At 39.6% G+C, this 17,432-nt stretch overlaps 1 protein-coding gene across 1 annotated transcript in view; it reads left to right on the top strand.

Moving 5' to 3' along the window:
• Positions 1 to 10,197: 10,197 nt before the first annotated feature.
• carhsp1 (calcium regulated heat stable protein 1) overlaps positions 10,198 to 17,432 on the top strand; it is a 53,679-nt gene continuing 46,444 nt past the window's right edge. Inside the window, exon 1 of the mRNA XM_074654952.1 lies at positions 10,198 to 10,410. The gene's annotated coding sequence lies outside the window, so the exon portion shown is untranslated. The remainder of the gene's footprint in view (positions 10,411 to 17,432) is intronic.

The following is a 17,432-nucleotide window of genomic DNA, read 5'->3' as shown; positions in this document are numbered from 1 at the left end:
CATTTGTCATGGGATTCCATTCTTGATGATCTTAAAAGATTATATTTAAATATCCATTAAGTATGACTTTGGTTTCACTATGCTTCAAAACAGGGGCGGAATTTAGATTTCAAAGTCGGTGGTGGGGAGGACACGGTTATTAGTACCAGCACAAATCCTCAAAAAGGGGACGTGTCCTTGTGTCCCCCCAGTAAATTACGCCCTTATTGCTTCAAAGCTTGGTTTCAGTGACAGTGAAAACTTTAATTTTCTGAGTAGCGTTGTTGTTGAACAGTTGAACCTGGAATGTTATTATATAATGAATTTCACCATAAAATAAACCAGTAAAGAATAGAATACATCTTTCTAACTTTTAACTTTATTCTCATACTACCACTGTTTTCTCACAATATTAGGGGGGGAAAAACAGTTTACAGTCAGGAGAGGTGACTGCAGACCGGGCAGCACAGCTGGCTGCGGGCTCCGGCGAGTCCTCCTACGCCGCCTGACAGTAACAAACTCCGCAGCATCTGCAAATAAGGCTAAGCTAGAGCTATCGCTAGCAGGCATGCTATCAGGCCTGCAGCTAATGCTATCTGGAGTGCCCGTGATATCTAAGCTAAAGCTAGACGCAACAAGCTGTTCTAATTGACGGACACGTCTCTCTAGCAGAGACACTCTGTCTGTAACAGCGGAACACTCAGCACAAACCATGCTAACAAGTTATCAGAGTATGAAGTATTAACGAGTTAGCAGAGTATCGTTAGCTGTGAGGTGAGAGAAGGCTAGGCAGGTATGCTACGCTAGTCAGATAACAGGGCTAATATGAACAGCAGAAGCTGACGTTACCGCTAATGCTAGAATGATATGAACTAAATACAGATAGAGTAACAGAGTAGAGATAATAGATTGATGGATTAACGTTAGCACAGAGAAAAAGTGAGCAGCAAGGTACCATCTCACGGACATTTTGGGAAGTGCGTCACAGGAAACTGCGTCACAGAAGCTGGTCCCACGTAGTAACAGAAAAAGTAAGTCAGTTCATGGAGCAATTAAAACCAATATTTGTCTCTCTCCGTTGACTGCCGACATATTTTTTCAAAATAAGGTCCCATGGTTCGTCTCTCTATTGAGTGCTGACAGGGTGTAAAGAGAATTTCAGCAAATATAACAACAATGTTTTGAAGAACATTACCAACCCTTGCTTTAACACAAAACAGTGTGTTTGATTTTACAGTCTGGCTCTTCCAGATGTTTTCTTTCATAACATTAGCTTTAATTATTTACAATGGCAGTTTGATGAATGTGATTGTGTGTCGGTGCAGGCTGTGTTCTCTGCAGGCTCATTGACAATGACCCGGCCAAGTCACACTCAAAGAGCACAAACTCTCTGTTCACTACTTCTGTCTGGTAAGTGTGTGTGTGTGTGTGTGTGTGTTCTCGTAATTCATCACATAACAGTAGATGTCACATAGAAGTGGTGTTCATCATCTGAAAGCTGGAACCTGAAGATTAATTTGAGATGCATCTCAGCACTGTGGGTCAACTTGTTCTAGTTATTAATCAGAAATAAACATGAATTAATTATTTAAAATAAATAGTGTATAAAGGTTTAGAACATTATGATAGAAGTATACGATGGTCATCCCCATGCTCTATTATGTCTCATAAGTTGTTGCCGCAGTTTTTGGTTTGATACTATTTGTTACACAGATTTGGTGCTAAATTTAACCATTTTTACCACTGGAGAATTGATCAAAATGATCAATAATCCCTCTAAAATACTACATTAAGACACCAAGACCTTGAGGAACACCATAGAAAAAGCCATGTTGTGATTTGGGATCAGAGACTTTTGACATTTGCTCTAGGTCTCTAGTTTGTGGCTGTAAAGTTTCATGAGGCTGTGATTATCCTAGACCAGGGGTCAGCAACCTTTACTATCTAAAGAGCCATTTTAGGCACAAAAAAAAAAAATCTGTCTGGAGCCGCAAAACATTTGATCATTGTGATGAAGGTAACACAGCTTATAGTCTAAGTATATAGTATATAAGTCTAATGCAGTGAGGGCCAAGGAGCAAATGTACTACGGAGTATTAGGGCCACATTGAGGGAAAAAACATCTGAGATTTACAGAATAAAGTCATAATATTACGAGAATAATGTCATAATATTACAAGAATAAAGTCATAACTTAACGAGAAAAAAAAGTTGGAATATTACGAGAATAAAATCAGAAGTTTAAGAGAAAAAAAGTTGTAATATTACGAGAATAAAATCATGAGTTTACGAGAAAAAAAGTTGTAATATTTTCAGAATAAAGTCATGAGTTTACAAGAAAAAAAAAAGTCGTAATATTACGAGAATAAAGTCATAGGTTTAAGAGAATAAACCTATCGTAATATTCTGACTTTATTCTGTAAATCTCAGATGTTTTTTCCCTCAATGTGGCCCTAATACTCCGTAGAACATTTGCTCTTTTGCCCTCACTGTATTAGACTTATATACTATATACTTAGACTATAAACTGTGTTACCTTCATCACAATGATCAAATGTTTTGCGGCTTCAGACAGATTTATTTTTTGGTTTTTTTTTGCCTAAAATGGCTCTTTTGATAGTAAAGGTTGCTGACCCCTGTCTTAAATGCTGACATTTGTCATGTTTGTTATATAATAGTTCATTAAAGTAGAAATCCATTTATAAACCAGCTTAACTTGGTTGAATGTTTGCATTCACTCACTCATGTCTGTAATTGTAGGTCGGACACAAACTAAAACAGAAGAAGAGCTGCCCTGCTCGGAGGATAGACTATCTCAGAGATAACCAGCATGTGTGAGGTAAGAACATATATTTACTCATTGATGAGATACTGGTGATACTGGATTCACTGGTGTTTTCTTAAATGTGACTAAAGTAAATGTCACAGAACCGTTCTTATCACAAAAGCTCATCTTTCAAATCACTTCAAACATTTGAAAATTAACTAGAGATGGGTACTTTTTAAAGAAGATTGATGATATGATAATGCAGTGAGTTGATATTATACATATTTAGTTTTTCTGTTACTCGAAATTAAGTAATTAATGAAGTTATCATTATTAATAAAGTTATTATTCTCTTCAAAAATTGTGAGATGGTGCTTCAATTTTAGTTTTCTACAAACTTCTAACAAGAAAAGTCAAAAAGTATATGAAGAGTTGGAAAAAGGTTGTTTATTGTCATATGCACATCAGAGAAGCAGTCGTTAGAAATTTAAATCGTAGATCTCTGGCTCCCTCCGATAACGCCCATTAAAAATGTCTTACAAGAAAATAAAACTCACAAGTAAAAAATGAAAATCTAAACATAGTACAGAAATAAAAATATAGGCATAAAATATAACATGTATAAATTATGAAATAAAATTAGATATATTTGTGGTAGACAGTAATTGCAAAGTGAATATACAAAGTCAAGATTTTGACTTCCTGCTGCCTGCTCTCTCTCTCTAGCTCACGGCGTGTGAAAGTGACGCTGTATTGGGGGCGTTTGATTGACAGCGGACATCAGGAAACGCTGACCAATCAGAGCAGACTGGGAAGAGACAGGTTCTGAATCAGAGTTTTTCAGAGGGTGAAAGAGGCTCTCTGCAGGTAGACCGAGGCAGACAGTATGAGAAGAATAACGTTTTTTTTTAACATAACAACATGTAAACATGTTCTAGTACAACATTAAAATACATCTATGAACCTGGAAATGAGCATAATATGAGACCTTTAAAGCAGAGGCTGTGGAGAGAGTCTCCAGCTTCAAGTTTATGGGAGTCTCCATCACAGAGGACCTCTCCTGGGCTGACAACACCTCAGTGGTAGTATGCAAAGCACAGCAACGCCTCTACTTTCTGAGGAGGCTAAGAAGAGCCAACCTCCCCCAGAAGTTGCTGCTCAACTGTTACAGATGCCCCACAGAGAGCATCCTAACCAACTGCATGACAGCCTGGTACAGCAGCTGCACCAAAGCTGCCAAAAAAGCCCTGCAGCGGTTTGTGAAAACAGTACAGGACATTGTTGGCACTGAGCTGCCATCACTTGACCACCTTCACAACACTCGCTGTAACAGAAGGGCCAAAAATATTATCAAGGACTCAGCACTCATCCCGGACACAACCTGTTTAAGATCCTCCCATCAAGCAGGCGCTTCAGATCAATCCGCACAAACAGACTTAAAAACAGTTTTTTCCCAACTGCCATAAACCTCCTGAACTCTGACGTCTCCTCTGTCTGAGTTGAACACGTGCAATGTAAATATGCAATAACATGTTGGTCACTTTTGTGTCACTTTTGTGCAATATAAATACTGTAAATCTACTGTTACGGATATGTGCAATAACATATGCTGATCACTCTGTGCAATAATTATATAATTATCTGACGGACACTTAATCTGGCAAAACTGTCATCTCATCAATATACATATTGTATTTTTATATTTTATATTGTATTATCTTTTATATTTTTAATATTTATACTGCACTATCTCTTTTTTTATTGTATTATCTTTTCATTAGCACCTATGGGATTGTCACAATCTAATTTCGTTGTACTACACAATGGCAATAAAGGGCTTGAATCTTGAATCTTGAGTCTAAAGTGACGTCTTTAAATGTCTTGTTTTGTCCGTCCAACAGTCCAAAAGTCTCTTCAGAGCTGTCAATTCCTGTTGGATCATCCCTAAAACCTTTAGCTGTAAAATGATGCTGAGATACGACACGGTGCAGGAGGATATTTTAGTGTTTCAGTGCGTCTGAAGCTGTGAATAAAAACTTGATGTTGGTGTGTGTGTGATCAGTTTGTTCTCTGATTGAAAGATCAATATAAATATTATACTATATATATAATACTTTGAGTGTATCTTATTTTGTTATAATAAATAATAATAATAAAATCTTTGGGAAAATAAAAACAAATGTAAGGTTAAAGTTACTCCTCGTAGATCATAAACCCTTTAGTATATTAACGACTGGTTGAAAAATGTAGACGTTATAGTGCTTTTTATCCAGAAAAACAGCAGCAACCCCGTTCACTAGTACAGGGTTACAGGCGCCATATTGGACCTGGTCAGACCTGGTCAGACCTGGTCCATTGTATATACTGGTCCACTGTATTAACTGTATATCATTTTCTTAATTTAAGATCATTTTCTTCTGATCTTGGAACAACAGAATTGTGATTCATTTATCAATATAAGATCCATTTTCTCTGATCTTGAGATCAACGTGTAGTTACAGAGATCTCCGTTGGGAGAATCCTCATCGGCGGTCCTTTCCAAGTGTTAATGTACGGAAACAGCTTCTCAGTGAACGTGTGTGTGAAGGTGTGAATGTGTGTGTCAGTATCCGGGTCAGAGAAGGACAGCTGTCCGGCCTCCCGGTCCACATCCAGTCTAATCCTCCTGAACGCTGTCCTCACCGGGAGGACAGATAGAGACTCGGGTGGAGAGAAAATCCTGAATTCATCCTCACAGAACCAGACGGTCCACAGTCCAGACTGAATGATCCCCTTCCTCTGCTCGGACTCCGCCAGCACCCCCAGAACCCACTCCGTGTTGTCTCCGACCTCCACGACCCAGCTGTGAGTCCCGGAGTCCAGCCCCTCGGAGCCCAGGACGGACGCGTACAATCCGAACCGCTCCGGGTTTTCTGGGAGACAGCGGTCGCTCTTCTCCCACCTCACGCCGGTCAGATCTGCAGACAAAACGAGTTCTCGATCGGCCGTGTTCGGGTCCAGAATCACAGGACTGTACGAGACCACGTCCTTCATTCTGACCCAGATATGGAAGCTCAGGTTGCCCAGATGTTTGGCAACATCTATCAGAGCTCCTGGGCTGAGTTCTGGCTCCTCCAGTAGGAGGCGCTGCTGGACCTCTTCAGCTGTCAGCTCCTTCTCTGAGGCTCTAATCATGTCTGAGAGAGTTTTCATCTCTCTGCTCAGAGCCGCAATCTTCTCCTTCATCATCCGACTCTTCTGCTCCTCTTCCTCCCTCAGAGCAGCCATCCTGGCCTCCTCTTCCTCCTCTAGAAACCCGTGAAGCTTCTCAAACTGCTCTTTAATCTGAATCTCTGCGTGTCGACTCTGAGTTTTAATATGCTCTGTCGTTTGATGAAACTCCACTTGAGCCTTTTTAAAAACCTCCAACTTTTCCTGCAGAGGTTTCAGAGATCCCTGAAGTTCATCGACGGGTTTCAACCTGCGGTCGGTGAGATTTTCTGAGTCTCTGCAGACGAGACAAACCGGCTGCTGATGGTCCAGACAGAAGAGTTTCTTTTGGTGCAGACTGCACACAGCCTCAGTCCCTAAAAACTTCCTTTTACAGACTGGACGCTGGTGGGGTCGACTCAGGCAGCTTTTACAGAAGCTGTGGCTGCACGACAAGATGACAGCATCTTTAACAATGTTGTCACAGACAATACAAGGCACTTTTCTCTCTGACTGAGATGCCATTTTGTCTCTAATTAAAGCTTAAAGATAACCTTAGATTCTCTCCAGTGTCAGTTTCCCAGTATTCTCAGTATTCCCAGTATTCCCAGTGCTGGCTCTTGGTCTGAAGCTTCTTGTTTTGTCTCTTCTCTCTGAGATGAGAATCAATAAATAAACTGTTTCCTGGTTTATCCTGATGAGTCATGTGAGGGGCGGAACTTTGACAGAGCCGGTCACCAGCATCTCACTATGGAAGCCCATTACTGCCAAGAAAAGAAACACAAAAGATGAAACAATAAAAATAAATTCAAATTCATGAGATACTAAGTGATGATTTTGACTTATAAAGTCATGATCTTTGCTCATAAGTCAAAATATTTTACTTAGTATCTCATAATTTTCACACACATATATATATATATATATACATACTAAATATATATATAAAATATATAAAAATATATATAAATATATAGATATATATAAATATATATTTTTTAATTAATACAAATATATTATAAATAATATATTTCCTTCACATTGCCTTGTGTTGCCTTGAATTGGCATTAAACAAAAAATGATAACCTGAATTTACCCTTAACCCTTTCAGGATTTTGTAAAAAAAAATTTAAAAAATCCCGAGCCCATCTATCTCTTTGAGCGGATCCACTCCGAATCCGAAACTTTCGTATTTCGCGGTGCAGGCTTGTTTTTGTAAAAAATGTTTTTTTTCGATTTCTGGGAATTACGGATGCCGATAAAAACAAGCCAATCAATTAAATTGTGACTTTTGCTCACGCGATCAATAGATTTTCTCGGACGTTAATGTCATAATTTATTTCATACCGTCACACAACAATATGGATATTGACTGAATGATTAATTTGGTCTCACAAAATAGTGATAAACAAATAAATATGATAACAAAAACAAACATTGTGTAACTCACAGCCTCCCCAGCCCATCTAATATTGGTTACAATATATACAAATGTGATACAAGGTCAAACATAATTTCTAAATTTAAATTATAGTCAAAATAATGAAATAATAAGTCACAATTTTAACTCCATACGTTAAATTAATGCCATTCTAAGTAAAAATGACAAATATATATATGCACACTTTTTCTTCCTTTTCTTGGTGAGTCGCCAGTGGCTAATAATAAAAATGCTCATGTTGAGTCAAAATTAGGAAATACTGATGGAAAAAAGATGGAAAGTTAGAAATGATAAAAAATACATAATATCATGATAAATCAAAATGAAGAGATAAGAAATCAAAATTATGAGATGGTAAAATTGTATCTTTCTATGACAAACGTCAACCAAGAAAATACAAAGACAGACATGGTTTTGTCTTCTGACTGCGTCCGTTTCTTCTCTCAGGACTCAATTTGTTTGTCTTGTAATCTGCAGTTTGGACAGCAGGCAACGCCGCGTCCACGTCTAATAAACAGTTTGAGTTTGAACAGACGTCACTGGACAAGCTGTAAAAATAACTATTCTTTGAGAGACACAAAGAAAACAGGTAATTCATACAGAATCATCATTTAACATCCAAATGGCATCGCAGGTTTCATTTGCACAGAGACAGATATGTTTTATATCTTTTCTTAAAGTATGATGAAACGGGACCGGGGTTTCCCAAAATCAAAGAACCATATAGGTAATTTAAACCCTTTTAACTTCATCATCCATCAGTTTTTAGATATACTTCCTTCCAGTTTATTTCTATGAATATCAACTTGCAGAGTTTTTAAATTTTTAAAAGCGGCTAATCTAATTTCTTTTCCAAAATAAAAAAACAAAACACTTTAAACGGACTAAAATCTATGTAACCTGGCATGTGTCATGGAGGAAACAAATCTAAGTCATGCATATGTATTAATAAACTGTGCTCTCAAATGAAGAGAATGTTAAACAATGGTTGACATTTTGCCTTTAGAGGGATATGACCTGCAACAAGGAGACATTAAGAAAATTCTTATGAAATAAGTAAATTCCCAAAGTATAAAATTAAGTAAATTCATTGAATTCAAAAGTAAGTAAAATCATAGAAATTAAGTAAATTCTTTGAGTGCAAAATTAAGTAAACTCCTTATGTACAAAGTTAAGCAAAAATGTTTTGAATAAAGAAAATTCCTCAATTATAAAAAGCAAGTTCCTTAACTACAAAATGAATCAAATTCTACTGAAATAAATTAAGTAAAGTTCTTATGAAATGAAAAATTCCTTAATCACAAAATTAAGTAAAATTCTTAAAGAAAAAGTAGTAAAAGAAAAATCCTCAATTATAAATTTGTACAAATTTGTTAAGTACAACACCAAGAAAATTCCCCAAATACAAAATTCTGTAAATTCCTTAAATACAAAAGTAAGTAAAACTCATAGAAATTAAGTACATTCTTTAAGTGCAAAATTAAGTAAACTCCTTATGTAAAAGAATTAGCCAAATTCTACTGAAATAAAAATTAAGTAAAAATCTTATGTAATAAGAAAATTCCTTATTAAAAAAATTAAGTAAAATTCTTAAAAAATAAGTAAATTACTTAATTATAAAATCATCAAAATCCTTGACTACAACATTAAGTGAAATTTTTTTGAATAAAGAAAATTCCTCAATTATAAAAAGCTAGTTCCTTAACTACAAAATGAATCAAATTCTACTGAAATAAATTAAGTAAAATTCTTGTGAAATGAAAAATTCCTTAATCACAAAATTAAGTAAAATTCTTAAAGAAAAAGAAAAAAGTAGTAAAAGTAAAATCCTCAATTATAAATTTGTGTAAATTTGTTAAGTACAACATCAAGACAATTCCCAAAATACAAAATTCTGTAAATTCCTTAAATACAAAAGTAAGTAAAATTCATAAAACTTAAGTACATTCTTTAAGAGCGAAGTTAAGTAAACTCCTTATGTACAAGAATTAGCCAGATTCTGGATGGACAAAATATGTAGGTGTTTTTTTACTAGTCAACCTAGGAAATGTTTCTTATATACAAATCTGTTTTGTTCTACTTTTTTGTTGACACTAACTGCTTACTGTAATATACAGTAAAAGACTGTAAGTTTTGTCTAGCTGAATGCTATTGTATACACTGCACTTTTTAGATTCTGATTTCAACAGTAAAACAGTAAAATGATGTACTACTATAGTACATATAAAATTCATCTTTGATCTTTCAAAGTCATATACAATGAACAGAAAAGTTGCCACAAAATGACATCCATGCACACAAAAACAACCTGCAACAATGAAAAAACATGTGGTAGTTCAGTAAAAAACAACAAATTGTAGCTCCTCACAGGACGTAACACCATGTCATAGATATTTATGGAATATACTGTACATACGCACATACACAGAGCTAAGCATCTAAAAATAAAAAAATTTCAGAAGGTCCTTTAATAACTTACAACTGTCGAAGGTATTCCCAGAATTCTCAGCTCTCCTAGCCATCTGGATGAAAAGATATTCTGTCCACTGCACAATAAAGATATTTAACAGACATGACAATTTTTTTGTGTGATTGATTTTCAATTTTCTTTCTTTTCCTGGCAGAACTGGGCTTCCATACAAATCACCTCCAAAAGCAATCCAGCCGCCAATATTTGAATTATCTTCAATTGTAAGGCAATATTGGAATCTTTGCGGGTTGTAGTTTTTATTTACGGTACACTGCGTGTTTTAGAGGTCGCATTGTAGCGTCCGTTACGGTAAAGAGCTCACAGGTGACGTTACTGTGGAGCCAGTCCCGCCCATTCACAGACATTCACAAACACCCAGAGAGAGACAGAGAGAGAGTGAAGGACTACTGAACCTCACACCCGTCAACTGTTGTACGGAGGAGGAACAAACTAAATTAACTAAACAACTAAACTCCACTCACACTATTATTTTTGTCTTGTTGGACGCCTTTTCTCCGGGTGGAGAATATCCTTCAGCACGAAGTAGCAACTCACTACAACAAGGTGAGAGATGACACTCACACACTCACTAACAACAAGGTGAGAGATGACACACACACACTCATTGACAACAAGGTGAGAGATGACACACACACACTCATTAACAACACGGTGAGAGATGACACACACACTCACTAACAACACGCAGACACGTTCTGCTGCGTGAACGCAACACGGATGATAAGTGAACTGTTATCATAAACTAGCTGACAAGTTGTAGGAAAAGGTTTGTTAAGTAAAGAACTTGGTTTATATTACGCTATGTCTTTCCAACTTTTTAGTTGTGTTCAAGTCCACTGATTTCCAGACTCTTTCCTTTCCATCACGGGTTGTGTTTTCCTGGCGTGTTCATTTCCTTTAGAGGTGGGGGGGCAAACAAGCAAGCAAGGAGACACCAGACAACAACACAAAGAATGTGTGTGTGTGTGTGTGTGTGTGTGTGTGTGTGTGCGCGCGCGCGTTTGTGTGCGCGCGCGCGCGTGTGACAGGCTTTCATTCGGGGACTTGAAAAGGTTTTCTCTCAATGCAACCTCTCATTTTGAGTTAATGAAGTGCTGGAAGATGAGCTTTGTGGGCTCTTAAGAGATGTATGATGTTGCCAGTATCTCTCAGCAGCTCATTTTACGTAGGATATGTGTGTGTGTGTGTATTAACCACACAGGAGAGCAGAGATGGAGGGAAAGCCTTTGTTTTTGAGCCATGGTTCAGGCCTGTTGTTGGTTGAAACACAAAAACATCAGCTGATGTGGTGTTCAAGGGATGCCTGTGAGTTTGGTTGTTTATGTGTATATGATAAGAAAAAGTCCCAGATTTCTAATGAAGCGTAATCGTGACACAGTTTCAGTCAGGATGTGGCTGGCTGTAAAAGGCTGAGGTGCCCACCTCCCTCCTCCGATCTGCACACAGATTAGCAATAAACAGATTCACAGGTCTGAACTAGGTTGTTGTCAAACACCTGCATCTATTACTACATGTTTTAGCTTGTTCAGGGGCAGACTTTAAGGCTTCTAAACTGAATCAAATCTAAGGTCACACTGATATTTCCATTTCAGGCATTCAGTGGATATTTTATTCCAGCGGACCCGAGTGTGTAAACGAAGAAGCCTGAATGGACTTAGTCCGTTTTGATTTTCAGTGCAGTATTTTTCCTATTCACACGAAGAACTTCTCAAACGTTTCCGCCTAAAAGGAGGATGTGTGTAGGATTTGGCGGCATCTAGTGGTGTGGTTGCAGATTGCAACCAACTGAGTTCCCCTCTGCTCAAAATGGTTGTCAATGGCAACCTAGCAACTGTTCTGTTACTGCCAAGCCCTGCTACGCTAACCTGCTGACAATTACTATCTAGTAGTATGGATTTGGGACAAAGCTCCAATTTTGTCAACCAAAGACTAAGTGGGCATTCAGGCCGAGCGTTAAAACAATGTTTACAGACATTCTCAGTAGAGTTGTAATGATACCAGTATCGGTAATGCATCTGATACTGCCCAAAATTCGGTATCCAGTACGCCAGTCTATGCACTGATCCGATACAATCATTTATTAACCCACAAAAATAATTAATTAATAAACTTGTTTAACCAGAAATCAATTCTTCTTCGTCGCTCCAAAACAGTAATCTTCACTGTTCTGGCGCCCTGGATGTATCATGGCTGCCACAGACAAGTACTGTTTTAGAGCAGCGAAGAAGAACTGATTGCGGGTAGTTTGTCACCTGACGATAGCAAACAACAACAGTGCGGTGCTAGTGGAGAGTGTAACGGTAACGGTAGTCAGAGCGAGGAAAGTGTCAGCCATATGAAAATCCAACAATTAAAATGGTGATATATACAGTATGTAAGGCTTCCATTTCGAGGGGTGGCACTAGTGTTGCCAAAATTGAACACAAGCAATCTTATAAAACATCTTTAGACGCATCACGTGAAAGAGCAATGCGACTTCACCAAGGCAAAGGGGAAAAAAAGGACAAACTGCAGCAGCAAACGTTGGAAACCGCATTCCAACGACAAGATAAGTTCCACAAAGGTAGCCCAAAGGCGACGAAGATATTATATTCATTACGCTGGTATCAGATCGGTACTTGGTATCGGCCGATACCGCAAGTTCAGGTATTGGAATCGGTATCGGGATGGAAAAAATGGTATTGGAACAATTCATTCTCAGCCATATCGGTTTGGCGTTTTTGTGTCAGCAGTGTGAATATCATTGTCTTCTCCTCACCAACTGAACTGAAAGAAAGCAGCTGAGTTAAAATAATATCTTAAAGCGTGCACCACTACATGATTCGTGATGGCATTTGTTCTTGACAAGTTAAGCATTAATGTATCTGATTTCAGGATCCTACGTGACATTATTTTATCCAGCCAGCCTACACGACACTGCAGAAATGCAGGTGAGGCCTTGGCATCATTACAAGGCCAAAGGCACACACTCTACAAAGCGACATCCTCATGTATTTGTCTACTCCATCATAAATGCTTGTTGTCCACTGTGCTGTTATGCCACTTTGAAGGTTTTTATGGCCGTGGCTTTTACAGCCGTCAAGTCGTGGGATGGAGCTTGTTGTGAAGGCCTGTTGTTGTGCAATATGATCTGCTGTAATAATCCCCTGTGGGCAATAAAGCAATGATAATGAGAGAGGGAGAGAGGGAGAGGAGGCAGAGAGGAGGGGGGGGGGGGGGGGGGGAGAGGGAGATACTGAATTGGAAAAGAAGTTTGAGCATAAACAAGTGAACAGGGTGGCAAAGAGATTTAATAATGCAGAGGAAGAAAGAGGGAAGGGACAGCTGCTTTAATGAGAAAAGCACTACATGAGGTTTGTGTACACCCGAGCTTCACTACAATAAATGATTGTTGAACACCTCATTCCAAAACCAAGAGGAAATTAAAGCTGCGAGCAGCGATGAACGGGAACTCGCACATCCCCGCGTGTCGGGGGTACTGGCGGGACGCCCACTGACCCGTCCAGGCACAGTGAAACCGAAACTCTGATGAGCGCCATGACGCCTGCCACAAGACTCTACGACAAACGGTTCACGTGCTATTAAAGGGGGCGGGGCTAATGTGTAGGCAGCGGGGATAAAAATACCAACTTAACAGGAACTCTGCCTAGTGCAATGACACCTTCCACAAGACTCTACGACAAACGGATCATGAGTTCTGTTGGGTGGCGTGGCTAATGTGTAGGGGGCGGGATAGCAATACCAATGAAACAGGAACTCTCTGCTGAGTGATATGACACCTCCCACAAGAGTCTAGGAGTGTGTTTCAATCCGCGTACTTACACTCACTATTTTGAGTGCATAAGTGCGTTCACACTGGGAAGTACGGCAAAATGCAGTGAACCCCGTTGAAATTTACGCACTACTCAAGTGAGTACAGAGTGCACACAGTGCACTACATTGAAATGTACTTCTGGAAGTACGTGGATTGGAACACACTCTAGGACAGTGGTCTCAAACTCAATTTACCTGGGGGCCGCTGGAGGCAGAGTCTGGGTGAGGCTGGGCCGCATCAGGTATTCCACAAAAAAAGCTTTGTTAAAAAAAAAACAATCTTCTCAAACGTCATTATTAACAGTTCTTTAACTTGAATGGGTTCTTCTGAACATGAACTGTCCTGAACATGAACTGTCCTGAACATGAACTGTCCTGAACATGAATGGAACATTGAAGAACATGAACGGTTCTTCTGAACATGGCCTATTGCGTCTCCCACTTTTCCTGAAATTGTCTGTGCTCGTCACCAACCTTTCTCTTCACTGCAGGCTTTGAAAAAGACAAGATATATATTCATTCCACTTGGTGTCACTCCGCAATAAAGTTGTGCCTGCTGTGTTTGTGTTGCTCTGCAATTACACCACCAAACCGCTAGTTGGCGGCGGCGTCTCTATGAGTTTCCTTCTTCTTCTTCTTCTTCTTGTACTACAAACAGAAACTGAGCGGAGTTGGAGCTAATAACTGTTGAACCACAGAACTTTTACTGACATTACTGCAACGCCGAAAAGAGACAATATATCTGAGTGGATTTGTGTGAACAAACATTGAAAAGATGGAGGCAGAGAGAAGTAGAACTTGGTCCTGGCCGCTCAGCATCGCTGACAGACTGGACCAATCACAGCTGTTGCGGTCTGCGTCGCCGCGACGTGTAGTTACATTTCTGGAGAGGTGCACGTCAGGCTACGGCGTCGATTCAACGCAGAAGTATAAATCAAGCTTTAATCGAGCTTATGCGATGTAACACGGGCGCCGCCATAGTTGTTGTGAAATGTTTCTCTGCTTGCATCAAGCCCGGCCGATTGCCCGCCCCCGGGAGCCATATACCCCGCTGTGATTGGTAGGTTCGTTCAGCTCGGTCTCGCGCAACAAAGGGACCTTCCACACACAACGCGGCAAACTGCCATTCACATAAAACTCGCGGGCCGAGGGCGCCTGGTTAGCTCAGTTGGTAGAGCGGGCGCCCGTGTAACAAGACTTAGTCCTGACCGCGGCGGCTCGGGTTCGAATCCGGTCTGTGGCCCTTTCCGCATCCACTCTCTCTCTCCCCCCTTTCCAAGACTCTATCCACTGTCCTGTCAATAAAAATGAAAAAAATGCCCGCAAAAAAAAAACTTTATAAAAAAAAAAAAAATTTGCGGGCCGCACTAACATTAAACTTTCATATCAAGGTGGGGGCCACAAAATATCGTCTTGCGGGCCGCAATTGGCCCGCGGGCCGCGAGTTTGAGACCCCTGCTCTAGGACAAATGGTTCATGAGTTATGAAAGGGGGTGGGGCTAATGTGTAGGGGGCGGGGATAACCTTAACCAATGACACAGGAACTCTCTGCTGAGTGATATGACACCTTCCACAAGACTCTACGACAAATGGTTCATGAGTTATGAAACGGGGCGTGGCTAACATCTTGGGGCGGGGCTATGAGTATATTTTTGCATGTACATGTCCTCAGGACTAGACCACCATCACACCTGAGAAATTTGGGGCAGATCGGACTATGTACAGTTGAGATACAACAACTTCCTGTTTCCTGGCGAAGGGCTCAAAATGGCCGCCAGAGCCATGGTCAGGTCGTTCATTGAAAACTCACCATTTTGATAAATTTACATCCTCAAGGTCTTAAGTTAAACCTCACCAAATTTCAAGTTTATCTGATTAAATCTGTAGGAGGAGTTCGTTAAAGTACATAGCCTATAAAATGCTAAAAATGGGCTGACTTCCTGTTGAGTTTTGGGCATACCTCCAAGAGGCCTTTTTTTGCATCTCCACATGTTACATCTGTCTGACAAATTTCATACATGTAGGTGAAACCGGAGCAAGGGGCTCCATTTTTCCAATTTTCTAGTGGGCGCTAGCGAGTCATTTTGCAACGGCCAAGCCCGAGACCCTTAAAATATAAAAAATGTCACCTCGTTTGATAAGTGTGCCAAGTTTAACAACTTTTGGGGCATTCTAAGTCGTCAAAAAGGCGATTCATTTGGGAGAAGAAAAAGGAAAAGAAGAATTCCTTCAGTTTCAACAGGGCCTTCGCTGGCCTGACGTTGTCGGTGCTCGGGCCCTAATAATAATGTGCTGCTGTGACAGCCTCTACTCTTCTGGGAACACCTTCCACCAGGTTTCTTTTACTGGCTGCAGGGATTTTCTCCCATTCAGCCACCCCGTTTCCAGTCTTTGTGCTAAGCTAACAGTCTGCTAGACGGCTGCTGGCTGTAGCTTCATATTTATTGCACAGATGCAAGAATGGTTTCAATATTCTCATCTGACTCTCCTTTTAATAAAAGTCTTGACAGTGTGTTATAAAGTAACTAGGGCTGCAACTAACATAATGTTTCAATCTCCATTAGTCTGGCAATTGTTTTCTTGATTAATTGATTTATGATTTGGTCTATCAAAATTAATTGTTTTGTCGAACCAAGATCCCAAAGCCCCAAATTATTGAATTTATTAATAATTAATAGTCAAGTGTTTTCTCTTTTTTATATATATTCTTAAAATTATAGAAAATAGAGAAAATATCAAATTATCACATTGTTGAAGCTGGAACTAGGTGATGTCTAACATTTTTGTTATCTAAATTATTAGAAAAAAATTAGGGCTATCAATCGATTAGAATGTTTAATTGTGATTAATCGCAGATTAATTTGTACATTTAATCCTCTTATCAACATGGGAGTGGGAAAATATGCTGCTTTATGCAAATGTATGTATATATTTATTATTGTAAATCAATTAACAACACAAAACAATGACAGATATTGATCCAGAAACCCTCACAGGGACTGCTTTTAGTATAACAAAATATGCTCCAATCATAACATGGCAAACTGCAGCCCAACAGGCAACAACAGCTGTTAGTGTGTCAGTGTGCTGACTTGACTATGACTTGCCCCAAACTGCATGTGATTATCATAAAGTGGGCATGTCTGTAAAGGGGAGACTCGTGGGTACCCATAGAACCCATTTACATTCACTGATCTGGAGGTCAGATGTCAAGGGACCCCTTTGGAAATGGCCATGGAAGAGCGCCGGACGTTGATCCTAACTTTTGTAGCGGCCAAACGGCAGTACTACAACTTCCGTGTCCGTCATGTGATGCCATTGGGCCCAAAAAGACATTTTCCCATAGACTAACATTGGGAAAGATACATCTTTAACTCAGCAGATATATTTTTTTTTAGGTGAATCAACTCCCCAGTATGAACACTCTAATAGTCCTTATTTAAATCATTAGGTCCTAAAAGTTGTAAATTGCACTAATAGCTGAATCCAGAGTTATTTCTCTTCCTCCGTTCATGTGAATGAGACTCAGACCGAGGCTGGAGCGCAAGCCGTGACGATGGCGGGACGTTGGGAACCTGTGACTGAGTCATGTGACCGAGTGGACGCTACTGCGCATGTTTCATGTGCCCAATGGATGCGGAAGATCGCTGGAAAATCCGGGTACTTTTCCAGACGGAAGTCGAGCCATTTCGGCTTCATGCTCCACTGAGACACTCTCATAGGAATGAACGGGGCCCCGCCTCCAACGCTTG

Source organism: Sebastes fasciatus, chromosome 13, assembly GCF_043250625.1.
Source record: "Sebastes fasciatus isolate fSebFas1 chromosome 13, fSebFas1.pri, whole genome shotgun sequence".
Lineage (NCBI taxonomy): Eukaryota > Metazoa > Chordata > Actinopteri > Perciformes > Sebastidae > Sebastes > Sebastes fasciatus.
Note: the sequence above shows the minus strand (reverse complement) of the source record. Positions and strands in the feature narration are given on the sequence as shown.